The sequence below is a fragment of the Lissotriton vulgaris genome, chromosome 6 (assembly GCF_964263255.1).
Source record: "Lissotriton vulgaris chromosome 6, aLisVul1.2, whole genome shotgun sequence".
In the NCBI taxonomy this organism is placed as follows: Eukaryota; Metazoa; Chordata; class Amphibia; order Caudata; family Salamandridae; genus Lissotriton; species Lissotriton vulgaris.
Window position 1 is genome coordinate 1,041,093,799 of NC_141694.1, and position 13,430 is coordinate 1,041,107,228.

At 40.2% G+C, this 13,430-nt stretch overlaps 1 pseudogene; it reads right to left on the reverse strand.

The window, feature by feature from the left end:
• Positions 1-336: 336 nt before the first annotated feature.
• On the reverse strand, positions 337-9,817 carry LOC147708385 (uncharacterized; annotated as a pseudogene).
• Positions 9,818-13,430: the final 3,613 nt, after the last annotated feature.

Genomic DNA, 13,430 nt, shown 5'->3' on the forward strand with positions numbered 1-13,430 from the left:
CAGGAAAAAAGAAGGGAACAAGAGAGAACAAAGAGAAAAACAGAGAAAAACAGAATAAAGCAACCAGACAACAAAATGAAATCGTGACATACCTACAAGGGGAGGATTCAAAAGGTACAAGGGGGAAGGAGGAACCAGATGGAATGACGGTTCAAACGGGATCAAGCAGGACGGAGGACCGGGAGGCATCGCAGCAAGGGAAGGGATGAACTGTGGAGAAAAATAAGGAAACAATTGTCATAAACATAACAACAGAGAAAAAACATGTGGCAGGAATAAGATTAGCAAACGCAACAAGACGAAAAGGTCAAACAGTTAGGGGAAAGGAACACAAATTCAGCTAGCAGTCGATGAGGAAGACTCCATGGGGTCAGCATGATGAGCGTTGATGAAGCTGCGGAGGCGAAGGGGGTCTTCAAATGTGGTAGTTTTATTATTGAAGGTGACCTTGAATAGACACGGGTGAAAAAGACCATAACGAGCACCCATATCTCGAAGAGCAGGTCTTAAGTCCAAGAAGGCCTTCCTCCTGTTAGCAGTTGCCCTGGCGTAATCCTGAGCAAAGAATAAAGTAGATCCAGACCAGATAATTCGCTGGGAGGATTTTTCAGCTGAGAGAACCTTCAATAGGTCTGTGTATTCCAGGAAATACAGGATCACCCCTCTAGGCTTCTGAGAGGGGGAGGTCGAAGTTGGAGGTCGACCTAATCTGTGTGCTCTTTGAATGCTAAGCAGGGTGCCTTCTGGCATACTGAGGACTTTGGGGATGAAGGATTTGAAGACACCAATGGGATCCGACCCCTCTTGTCCTTCCTCAAGGCCGTAGATACGGAGGTTGTTGCGCCTATTACGGTTTTCAAGCTCTTCCACTTGGCGCTGAAGGGTAGAGATCTGAGAATGAAGAGGGGAGATCTTCGCACAGTCATTCGCCAAGGAAGAAAGCAATTATTCCACAGTTGTGACTCTACTGTCAAGCTGCGACCAAGAGTCGGTGAGAAATTGGAGTTTCGCATTAGTGTCTTCCATAAAAGGGCGCAGAGCCCGAATTTCCTCCGGTAATAACTCCATCGAGACAGGAGAAGATGATTTTGGAGGTGATGGGGGGTTTTGCCTGAGGCGCTTATTAAGAGATTTCCCAGTAGTCGCTGTAGGAATCTCAGACGCCGCCATCTTGCCTTCCGGAAGAGAAGATATAATACTTTGAGTCCGGGAAAACTCGGTGAATATCTTCGAGTTTTTGATGAAAATATGCTTGGTAGGAGGTGTCGCAGCTAAGGTGCCTTTAGATCTACCCATAAATAGCGGCGAAGAAATATAAGCCAATAAATGTTGAAGGTCGCGGGAAAGACAAAATGGCCGCCGAGCGAAAGTCAGTCAGAGATGGCACATGAAATTGCTCAAAAATGAGCGCAAAGTGGACACATACCTCCAACAGCAGAAAGGAAGATGAAGCTGAGGGGAAAATCGCCACAGAGTTCCAGGGAGATCATTGATATGATGACACAGCTCAGCAGGGGAAAAAACAAAATGGCGGTCGCAAGGCGGCGACGCAGCTGCGGAGCTGAAATAGTTTGTAATTTGAAAATGCTGCACTCCAACGAAGCCACAAAGATCAGGGTAGGAGGAGTAGATGTTCCGACGTCCTCACATCCTACAATTAGCGCTGAGCGAGTCAGAAAGGATGCCGTACACCGGGCAAACCGAGGAGCTTCACCCAGACGCCGGCATTCACGCCGGGCGCCAAGCCACGCCCCCCCTGGTGTTGTCTCTTCTAATACAAAATTTTCCCATCATTGGCGCATCTATATTTATTGCTACATTCACATTTTTATCCTCAATATTCCCATCATCAAACATATAATATTTTGATTTCTCGTGTTCCATTTTCTCTTTTCGTTTATAAGCAATTCTTCTTTCCTCAACCATGCCTAAAAAAGTTTTCTCTTCAACTCTCATTTCACATGTCAAATTATGAGCAAAGGCAGATTCATGTGTCAATTCATCTACTTCTAAGAAATATTCTCACATTACCTCTGCATGCTTTCCCTTATTCAATTAATTTATTGTCAATCTTTAATTTTGCAAATATTTCATCCACATTGGAATGTTGATATTCCAGCTTTCCATTTTTATAATACAAGCTTGCAATTACACTACAAGTTACTCCATATGTAAGAGGAAGGTGGTGATAGGTCACCCCTTCTGACACTGATGCTGGTAATTTTACACACACATAGCAGTCATCTACATTCATAGTTTTAATATATTCAAGTAGCAATTTCGAAAAACTGTTTTTACTATAATCACTAATAGATCTATCTTGATGCAATTCTGGATTGTATACATGAGTCTCAGGTACCTTTCCTTTCTCAACTTGCTTACTTGAGCTTGCATTCGGTTTTAATTTTGTCAAATTAGTTTGAAAAGGAATCACAATAGCTAATATTGTCCATATTACTACTAACAAACTCATACAAATAGTAAAATACTTACACCATTTTCTAAAAATAGAACATTTCGTACGGTGGTTGTTCATTGCCATTTTCCCTAACAACGTTTCTTCGACCTTATGTCACCTATAAGTTTCACACTACTCAGCACTCTAACAAATTTTCTTCGACTTTGTGTCAGTTATATTCTAAACTAAGTTATATTTAAGTTTTCTAACAAGTTTTCTTTGACCTTGTGCCAACTCTGACCCTTTCTATATTTACAATTCCGTCTCACAGGACTTCAGGCTTTTTACTTTAATATCATATTATTTGAGCACCTAATTTTTATTTCTTAATCAGCCTTTTTACTCACTTTTCCCAATTGGCTTTGGGTCGTACAGATTTTCTTGACTACTATTTACTACAACAATTGTGGCAGGACAATGTATGTCCATTCATGTGATTTATACTTTTGATTTGGACGTCTAACTCTTTTTGGCCTTTGAATAGTCTCTATTTTCTTTCCCAGTGTTTCTTTTTGATTGGTAATCTCGTTCACTTGATCTTCTTGCTCTTTTGCTGTATTCACTATTTTGAATTTCAATCCTCCAGCTCCTTTAGGCCAGTTGTCTCCTTTTCAGACTTTCTTAGTCTTTGACTCTGTTATATTATGCTCCACTCTCCAAGCTATTTTTCTTGTGCTTTTTGTTAATGGAGACTCCTCTGCACTGTCATCAGTTTCACTTTCAGTGTCTTCTACTGTATCATTAATTATGATTTATACAATTTCTTGGTCTTCATTAGATTTAGTTTTCTCTACTGTTACTCTTTTAGGAACACCTTCATAACTGGTACTTGGAATCTCATTTTCATCATGAGTTACTTCCTCTTCCCCTGTTTCTGGATTTTCGTTCCTGCTTCCGGAGTCTTCAGTTTGCGGTTCAGTTTTCCTCTCTTCAGCAACTTTCTTTTCACTTTCTTTTGCGTCTTTACTGGTGCTTGCTTCTACCGATTCTCGATCTTCAAGGTGATCTTCTGAATTTGGTATTTCAACAATCTCCCTGTCACCTTCACCTTCAGACGCAGAACTGGCTTCTGATATTTCCAGATGTCGACGTTCTTGTCGATCTTCAGTATCTGGATCCTTATCTGGTTCACCTTCAGAATCAGAGTCAGTTGTACTTTCACCGTCGTTTGGGTATTCAGGTTCTGGCTCACGGATTGTGTGACTCGCATGAACCCACTTCTTCAGTCCAGCACACTTGACTGCAGTAGTACTGACCAAGATAACTTGGCGTATTCTTTGCCACCTTGGTACCAAACAATTCCTCCTACGGTGAACTTTCACTCTTACCCAGTCCCCAGGGACTAAGTCATGAGCTGGATTTTTCTCTTTGGAATTTGCTTCAGTTCCCCCCTGGTGGAGCACAGAAGTTACCACATCAGACAGATTCTTGCAGTAATCCAGTATGATGTCATCATTAATGGCTAATAGCTTATTAACTGGTACCCTCCTCACCAAAATTTCATGAGGGTTTAATCCAGTTTTTCTGTCAGGTATGCTCCTCAATGTCATTAAGACAAGCGGCAATGCGTCTGGCCATTTCATTCCTGTTGCCAAACAAATTTTTGCAATTCTATTCTTAACTGTTCCATTCACTTGCTCAACTACCCCTGAAGCCTCAGGTCTATTTGCACAATGCAGCTTCAGGTGAATATCCAGAGCTTCGCAGATCATCTGCAGAAGTTCATTCTGGAAATGCGGGCCTCTCTCCGTTTCAATTGTGATCAGAAACCCGAACCATGGTATTATCTCACGTAAGAACAGTTTTGCAACAGTAATTCCATAATTTCTCCATCTAAGTCTGTTACATGGAGGTAGCTCAATAAAATCCATCTGAACTCTTGTGAATGGGCCACCCTCCCGTCCTATGGTTCCCTGCTTACAACAGTTTTTCTGTTTGGGTTAAATTGTTGGCATACTAAACACCTTTGGCACAAACTTTCAGGAATCATTCTAAATTTGAGATTATACCAAGTCTGTCTAAAAAGACGGATCATGGCATCTCTTCCAATATGGGCCTGACCATGGTACATTCGGGCCATATCTGAAATCATGCTATCGGGCATTACTGGTCTTTCATCTTTGTAAACCCAAATTTCATCTTCTTCCAACTGTCTACATCCTGATTTTATCCAGACATCTTTTTCCTCTGTTCCTGCCTCTTCCAGCATCTGATTCACTTCCGGCGAGGTCTCAACTACAGTGGTTAGCATCAAAGGAATTGGAACATGTTCTTCAGCTTTTCCCCGATTTATTGAAATTTGGTTTTTAGCACAGTGCTTGGCAATTTCATCTGCATAGTTGTTACCTCGGGTAATATAATCATCACCTTTTTTATGAGCAGAACATTTCACCTCAGCCAGTTTCGTAGGCAATTGAATCACATCTATCAATGTTTTCACAAATTCTGCATTCCGTATAGGTGTTCCTGCAGAGGTCAAATAACATCTTTGGGACCAAAGCTGTCCATAATCATGAACAACTCCATAACCATATTGACTATCTATCATTATGGTTACTCTCACCTCTTTTCCCAACTCACATGCTCGTATCAAAGCAATCAATTCCGCTATCTGTGCAGAATGAATTCCTTTCAGACAAGATGCTTCCAACACTTCTGCTACTGTGAAAAGAGCATATGCAGCACTTAGTACACCACTCTCTGTTCTTAAACATGATCCACCCACAAACATTACAAAATCTGATTCAATCAAGGGCTCATCCCTAATATCAGGGCGAGGTTTGGTACAGTATTCCAAAGCATCCAAACACTTGTAATCAAGCTCACCTTTCACTTCTGCTTCAATAGTTTCAGGTAACAATGTAGATGGGTTCACATTCACACATCTTGCAATTGTCACATTTTCAGCCCCTAAAATCACTTTCTCATAATGGGTCAATCTGCTGTTAGTCATATACTGTGACTTTGCTCTTGTGAGGAGAATCTCTACTGAATGAGGTACATACACCCTCACAGGAAATCCCATCACAATTCCTTCACTTTGTTCCAGACTTACACTTGTTGCTGCTACTGCTTTCAGACATCCTGGCAAAGCTTTTGCAACAGTGTCCAAAACAGCTGAGAAATATACGCAATCAGTTTTCTCATTCTTCCATGTCTTTGGATCAATACTGACAGAGCACATCCTTTCCACTCACTGCAATACAGTTCAAACTCTTTTTCATAATCAGGCATTCCTAATGCTGGTGCTTCACACAGTTTGTTTTTTAATTGCTCAAATGCCTCCATCTCTGTCTTCAATTGGGTCTCTGATATCTGCCTTTATCAGTCTCTGCAAAGGTTTTGCAATTAATGAAAATCCACTTATCCACTGTCTGCAATAGCCTACCATTCCCAGGAACATTCTTACCTGTCTTTGAGTTTTTAGTGGTTGCATTCCTAGTATCATTTTATTTCTTTCAATGGTAACTTGTCTGATTCCTTTAGCAATCTTGTGACCTAAATATTGTATCTCTTTCTGACAGAACTGTAATTTCGATGGAGACACTTTATGTCCCTCTTCAGCCAAATGATTCAACAATGCCACTGTATCAGTTACACAGGCATCCTTTGTTTTTGATGTGACCAGTAGGTCATCAATATACTGCAGTAACACAGACTCTCCAGGCATGCTCAAAGTTTCTAATGATTTCTTCAACAGCTGATTAAAAATTGATGGACTTTCAGTGTACCCTTGTGGAATTCTACACCATGCTAAAATACGATTTGGAATCGAAATGCAAAAATTGGCTGACTTTCTGGATGCAATGGAACAGTAAAGAACGCATTGCACAGATCTAGTACTGTGCACCACTCTGCATCATGAGGAATATGATACAAAATCACTGCTGGATTCGGAACAATAGGACAACATGGAACAACAATCTTATTAATTTTTCTCAAATCCTGCACAATCCTGAATGTTCTGTTTGGCTTTTTCAGTCCCATAATCGGTGAATTACAAGGACTGCTCTCAATTTCTCTCGAAATTCCCTGCTCAATCATTTTGTCAATTACTGGAGTAATTCCTTCAATCACTTCTGCAGTCATTTTTTATTGTGGTGTATCCATTTTCCAAATGCGAAATCGCAATTTCGGCCCGCAATTTACCGCGAGGTCAAACCTCGTGGTAAATTGCGAAAACTCAGAAAAATGCATTTAAATGCATTTTTCTGAGTTGCATGTTACACACACACATGTCCTTTGGACATGTGTGTGTGCAACACCTGTGTTAAATTCCATTGCAGGGGTGCTACAGGGTGTCCTTTGGACACCCCTGGCACCCTTGTACTCGCAATCTCATTTGCGATTAGCTAATTGCTAATCGCAAATGAGGAATGACTCCCCATGCATTCCTATGGGCCTTTTGGCCCATAGGAATGCATGGGGAGTTATTCCTTATTTGCGATTAACAATTAGCTAATCGCAAATAAGGAATCAGTGGGAATCGCAATTAATATTGCGATTCCTACATGAATACCGTTTTGCGAGTCTCAAATAGCGATTCCTTATGATTCGCTATTTGAGCCTCGCAAAACGGCCCGTTCATGAATCAGGCTGTTTCTCTTTATCAAACACAGGAAACTATTTATCCTGTTCTGCCTCAATCATGAGCATTGTCAATTTATACAAACTATCTTCATCTGGAGTCTGCAATTCTATGCCATCTGGTGAACAACATATGGCACAGTTCGTCTTACACAATATATCTCTTCCTAACAAATTAACAGGACTACTGTCACACACCACAAACCAATGCATATCCTTGAATGTCCCAATCTCTATTTCAACTGGTTTTGTCAAGGGAGTATTTATTTTTCTGTTGGCCACACCTATAACCTGGATCGTTTCACCCGAGAGAGGAAGATTTTGAACTTTCACTGATCTAACAGTACAACGGGTAGCACCAGTGTCCACTAGGAAAGTTATTTCCACATCATTCACCTTTTCCGCTCACAAATGGACCTGACTGATCTACCTCAAGAGTGGCTCCAAGCATACACTATTCTTACTCCCTCAGGCACCGTCAGAAACTTTCATCCGGCTCACTGCCATTCTCTTCTTGCAACCGATATTGCGGACACGCATTTACTCTTTGCGGTCTTTTTACCTGCTCACCTCCGCTGAATCCTGTCTCTGCACTGTACTTCTGCTGATTTCCACTACTTGACAGTGGCGGTTGTGGCACCTGACTTTGCTGATTTGCTATCTGCTGTTGCTGTGACAGCTGCTGATTTACCTCAAACTGCACCTGTGGATTCAATGATGTATGTTCCCCATTAACTCTAGGCGGACATTTACACTCTCGTTTCCAATGCCCTGCCTTGCCGCAATTAAAACATTGTGTTTTCTTTTTCATTTCATCAATGTTTCCCACCAATTTAGGTTTACCTTTAAACCCACTGTGATCCACCGCATTCTTGTTCTCCATCTGTGCCACTTGTTGTTCTGCTACTTTCACTTGTGCCCACATAGCTTTCTCTTTTAATTTCTTTTGTTTTGCTTCAATCTCTTCACTACAATATTTTGCTTGTCTCAATACCTTGTCTACAGAACTCGATTGCCAATCCATCATGCTATGTCTAATCATATCCGAGATTTCTGGCCTTAATACATATATAAATCTTTACACAAAATGGCTCATATCTTTCTCACTCAATTCCTCATTACCACTATACTGTTTGAAAACCAACAACAACCTTTCATAAAAATAAATGCACAGTTTCTGAGTGGTCCTATCTATCTTTACCCAATCAGTCTCTTTTGGAGGTATTTTATTTCAACCACACTATCACTTGTTCATACTTTCTCATCACATCAAGGGATGGAGCTTCTGTCTTTGGATCCCTAGGATACTCCTCCCTTGGCCAATCCACAGATATTTTACATTCTGTCCACAAATCTGCTGGCACCACTATGTCAAATAATCCTTCTAAATCAATCCACAATACCTTTGACACCTTTACAAATCAGTACCATTCCACTGGTTTTTCTCTTAATCTAGGGAAATCATTTGTAAATGACAATATATCTTGTCTGTTCCAAGGAACATGTATATATCCTCCTCCAGGAACTTCTCTCATAGGGAATTCAGTTGCCTCTGTTTCTTTTTCTCTAACTGGAAAAGCTAACGTTGATTTATCACTATTCTCCTCTTTCTTCTTTGCCCATTTGACTCGCCATTTGCCTACATCACCCCATTTTCGCAAAATCACAATCAAATCTTTTATCTGAATTAATCTTCCAGCAGTATTCATGTTCTCAATATCCCTTTCTGCAAAATTCACTCTATAAGTTTTCTGCAATGATTTTATTTTTGCAAACTTTATTCCATATTCACTTGCCACTTCTTCCAGTTGATCATACATTGTTTTAGCTCTCCATGTTATACTTTTACATAAAAACATGAGCTCGTCATCCTGGTAATTCTTTAATCTATCTGTCCCAATCGCTCCAATTATTAACTCCTCCATATCTACTTTTAGTTTGGCCACATCCAGCACTTTTGATTCCTGCTCTTTTAATTTTAGCGTTTTAATCCATTCACTCAATTCTCTGTCTGTTGGATCTCTAGGCGTTTGTGTTAAATCAATTTTGTCTGTACTTCTCTCTGGAGTTGAGAGTCAGATTCTGCTCCTGTCGGGAATGCGCATGTCAAATTTTTATTAAAAGTTAATTCTGTTGGATTTACACTTGTATTCTGTCTTATTTCTGATAAATCTGGATAAGTACTTTCTCTCGCTCTCTGCAAACTTTGTTGTAATGGGATTGTTAGTCTCGGTTCTCTTATTTTCTGATCATCAAATACTGGTATCACAGGTCCTATCGTTACTGGGACAGTTACAGCTTCCATATTTCTAGTTAAATTCTGAACCAACTCATGTGCAGATTGTTCGTATTCAGACATACTTGGCTGCTCATTATTTTGTCTTTCTGGACTCAGAACAATACTGTGTAAATCATTACTTCGCCCAGGTGTACCTGTAATTCCAGCTTCTCCTATTGGTGTACTCGGGACATATCTCGTTTCTACTCTTTCAGGAAAATCTCTAAAATTTGATGGCTGTTCTGGTGTTTCTTAACTTTTTCTTCTATCATTGGGGCATTCGGAGTAGTCCGTAAAGGACATGGTTGATATGGTGGCGGTCTTCTATTTAATATTTCCTCTAATACAGCATCCTCTGATTCACTATCACAATAGCCTTGATTCCCTGAATCAATATTCCTTCTTTTCTCTACACTTTTTTGTCTCTCATATTCTTCTACCACTCTGACCGGATACATGCCTTCGCACATATTACTGTCTCTCCATCTCCGCATCCTAGTCTCATGGGTTTCTCCCCACAAATCTCTACCTCTACTCTTGGTCTAAGATGCCTGCTCAACCTCTCACTTTCCATTTGATGCATCTCATCTTAACACTCAACCAATGCTTCAAACTGAGTTGGTCTAGTTCTCGGTTCAAGTTTCATCATTTTGTCTCTCAAATTCCTCAAAATTGCCACATCAAATGATCCTCCCTCTGGAAAGGCTAAAACACCATCATCCTTAGTATACTGTATCCAATTATCCAACCAAACACACGTATGATCTCCATATTTCGACAACATGTAAGAAGCAGGTGTTTTTGGCGAAGGAAGTATTTTTCCCTCTCTTGTAACTACCTCCTTGTCTTTTACAAACACATTTTTCAGTCTTTTAAACCATGCAGGTTTCTTCTTGTCATCGTCATAATAATAATATGACATTTTTGAAAAACTTTCCCTTCTCTCAAAAGATCGCGCACTATTCTGTTGCTGATTCCGTAACGCCAACCTATCACAGCGCGATTCACACTAATGCACCAGTAAGAAAACGATGCGTCACTATAGTGCTTAACCAATAGCTTCTGCTGCTTTCTGTGATGAACCAATCAGCTCCTACTCTGACTTGGTCACGCCGACCAATCCCAGTGCGACACTTTTGGCGTCACCAGCGCTCCGGCACCTGCAGCGCCGACTGACCCCTCCTTTACAGGGTTTTTTCAGAAAGCTGTATTTTTTACAAAAATCAGTTAGAAACTTACACAAAACAATTCCACTAATCTGTTTTGCTATTAAAGGGATAGAATTTTCAATCGCACAAGTATTCTATAACCGGAGTAGACGACGCTTATCTCCTCAGAATTTTTAGATTCGCCGATAAAGCAACACTGCGGGATTTACCCTTCTATCAGGCAATAACGATCTTGCTTCTCTAGGAAAGCACATACAGAGATATTTTTCACCTCCTTAGAGACAATCCCAGAGTTTCGCTTGAACGCGTATTGCAATTACATTTTCACACATTCATACAGAAAACCCTATTCATATATACATAAACTCTGTGTTACCAGTAGGCAGTGCGTCCACTAACCCACCACAGAATTCCTCTATTGTTAGCAAAAGAGAGTCGCCACTCCCTTTACCCTTCAATCAAGCTCGGGTTAAGACCTATTACTCTCCCAGCAGTAAATTTTAGTTGGGAAGCACGGAATGATCCCTATACTTTCACACCTAAAGTCCCTAAACTGTGATATACGCCGATACCACCGCAGTATATGACAATACTACTTTTTGAAACAGACTAATGCACTGTGTGACTTAACCTTGCCACACTTCCTGCAACTGCAGTCAGAGGCACTGGCTTCACCCTACTCTATGAAGCCTATTCAAGACCACATTTAACATAATACAAACTCAACAGACGTTAGTCATAATTCTGTACATCAAACTATATATGTATAGCACCTTATACTTAATCCTAGCTAATTTCCTTAGCAACCACTACTCTGCTACCAAGTTAATACTGCTACAGCGCGGCTCCAGAAACTATTTCTAATCATCACTCACCATTTCCCTGAACCCTTTAAACACTCAAAACATGCACTAGTGGGGCCCATAACACTGCGCATTTACCCTGTTCACTTACACTTGGCTTCAAGGCTACTGGTGAATCGCAATGGAGATATGCTGTAACATTAGGTGGAGCGTCTAAAACCTATTTCATATTTACACAAAAAGTTCAAAACAGTTTACCATGGTTTCATATTAAACACTTATATTCAGACACTCCACCATAATGGCAATGGTTCTGCTAGAACAAAAATTAGGCGTAGGAAGAAACAAAGACCAGCTTTTAATTCTTCATTTATCTAATTTTTATTCAAAGCAAACTTTTAGTATGTCTGACATTATGCATTTATTTATTCTTTATTCAATAATTCTTAAACTTTATTTCAAAAACATGATAATTTTATTATGAGCTCATAAAAATCGCTTTATTATAGAATTCAGTAAAGTTTTACCAGATAGTTCCAAATTCAATCTCTCCTAACATCCCTGACTAACACCGTCATCTTAGCCTAATAGTCCTGCAAAGCAAACAAATAAGAAAAATCATAAGAGTTCTTACATCCAGGAATCGGTCAGCAAACGGGCAGCATCTCCGATAGAAATGGAAAAAGCGACCCCAACCTTACAAGTCCAGGGTTTTTTATACCCTAATTCTCAACTTAATTTGTCTAGAAAAGTAACTAACATCACCATCTTGTGTTCTGATTGGATAAATTTGGGTGGATGTGCCCTTCCTCACCATTACAGCATTTGTTATTCACATGATTCAGCTAATTTAATAAACGTCTATTGTTTAAACAGTCCGTGGCCTAGGCACATTGCATTTTAGCAACTTTGCCCTTCTTTCCCATGGCTTGGATATGCACTCATTTATGCTTGGCACCCATCCTAGGTTCTGGGTGATGCAACCTTGAACTTCTCCCTCAAGCACAATCGGCTCACTTGCGCTGGCAGAAATCTTTGGCGCGCCTGCGCAGACCAATACCCACTCGCAGTAGCTCAGAGCGGCCATTTTCTCACTAGGCCTCACAAGCCACATTCGGAACTATCATACAAACAAACAGAAATCCATGTTCATTTTAATAATGAAACCCATTCTGTTTACCTTCCCCCATGCTAATGTTTCCCATTAGTCGTTACCTAGCAATATGCCACACAAATGCGTTTTATACTTGCATAATCGACCCTCTCTTTTCAAAAACATATACAAAAGCACATTTAAATAGCATTTTGTTTATATTGAAGCTATGCATTAGTCCACAACACAACAACAATACATATTAGCTAGTATTATTGCATCATATAAGCAGAATTAGTATTCCCCATGTGTAATTTAAAAACAAAAATAAAAATAACGTGTGCATCTTATTCTATGGTTGATTATTTTCACAAAATATGCAATTAGTAAACATTATTTGTTATGGAACATTGATTTCATGAAGGATACACAAAATGTTGTGTTTGCCACCTCGCTCCATCACTTTCATGTACGCGTGGCCTGTGGGACCCCCTGAGCAGGCCTGGGGGGTCAGGGTGCTTCTACCCTGCTCCCTTTGTGTGTTTTGCACCTATGTTTTTCTGCATTCCTGTGCCACAGTCTACTGAGGCACAAGATGGCTGCCAAAACTTTCTGGTTTGGAGTGTTAACAGACATTGGCAGCCAATCAGCATGCAGCTCTGTTCGGAATGGTACAGAGGACAGTAAGCTTACAGTAAGTTTACAGTAAGCTAGTATAGATATTTATATTTTTTCTCTTTTGATTTTCTCAAGAACTACTGGAAGGATTTACACCATTTAAACAAAAGGCACTTCTGCATACCAGTCCCTACAATTTTGCCAAGTTTGGTGTAATTCTGTTTAGCGGTTCGGGCTGTAGCTGTGTTTAAAAGTACTATGGAAATTAACATGGGAAAAACACGTTTTGGGACCCTCTTTTTTCTCAGCCCCCGCTTGTTGAATCCCCCCAAAACATTCAGGGAAGGAGCAGAACTGAGCTGGCCAAGATTTTGGAAAATTGCACGCAAATTCCTCAATCAACGCCAAAGTTATTCCAAATAGA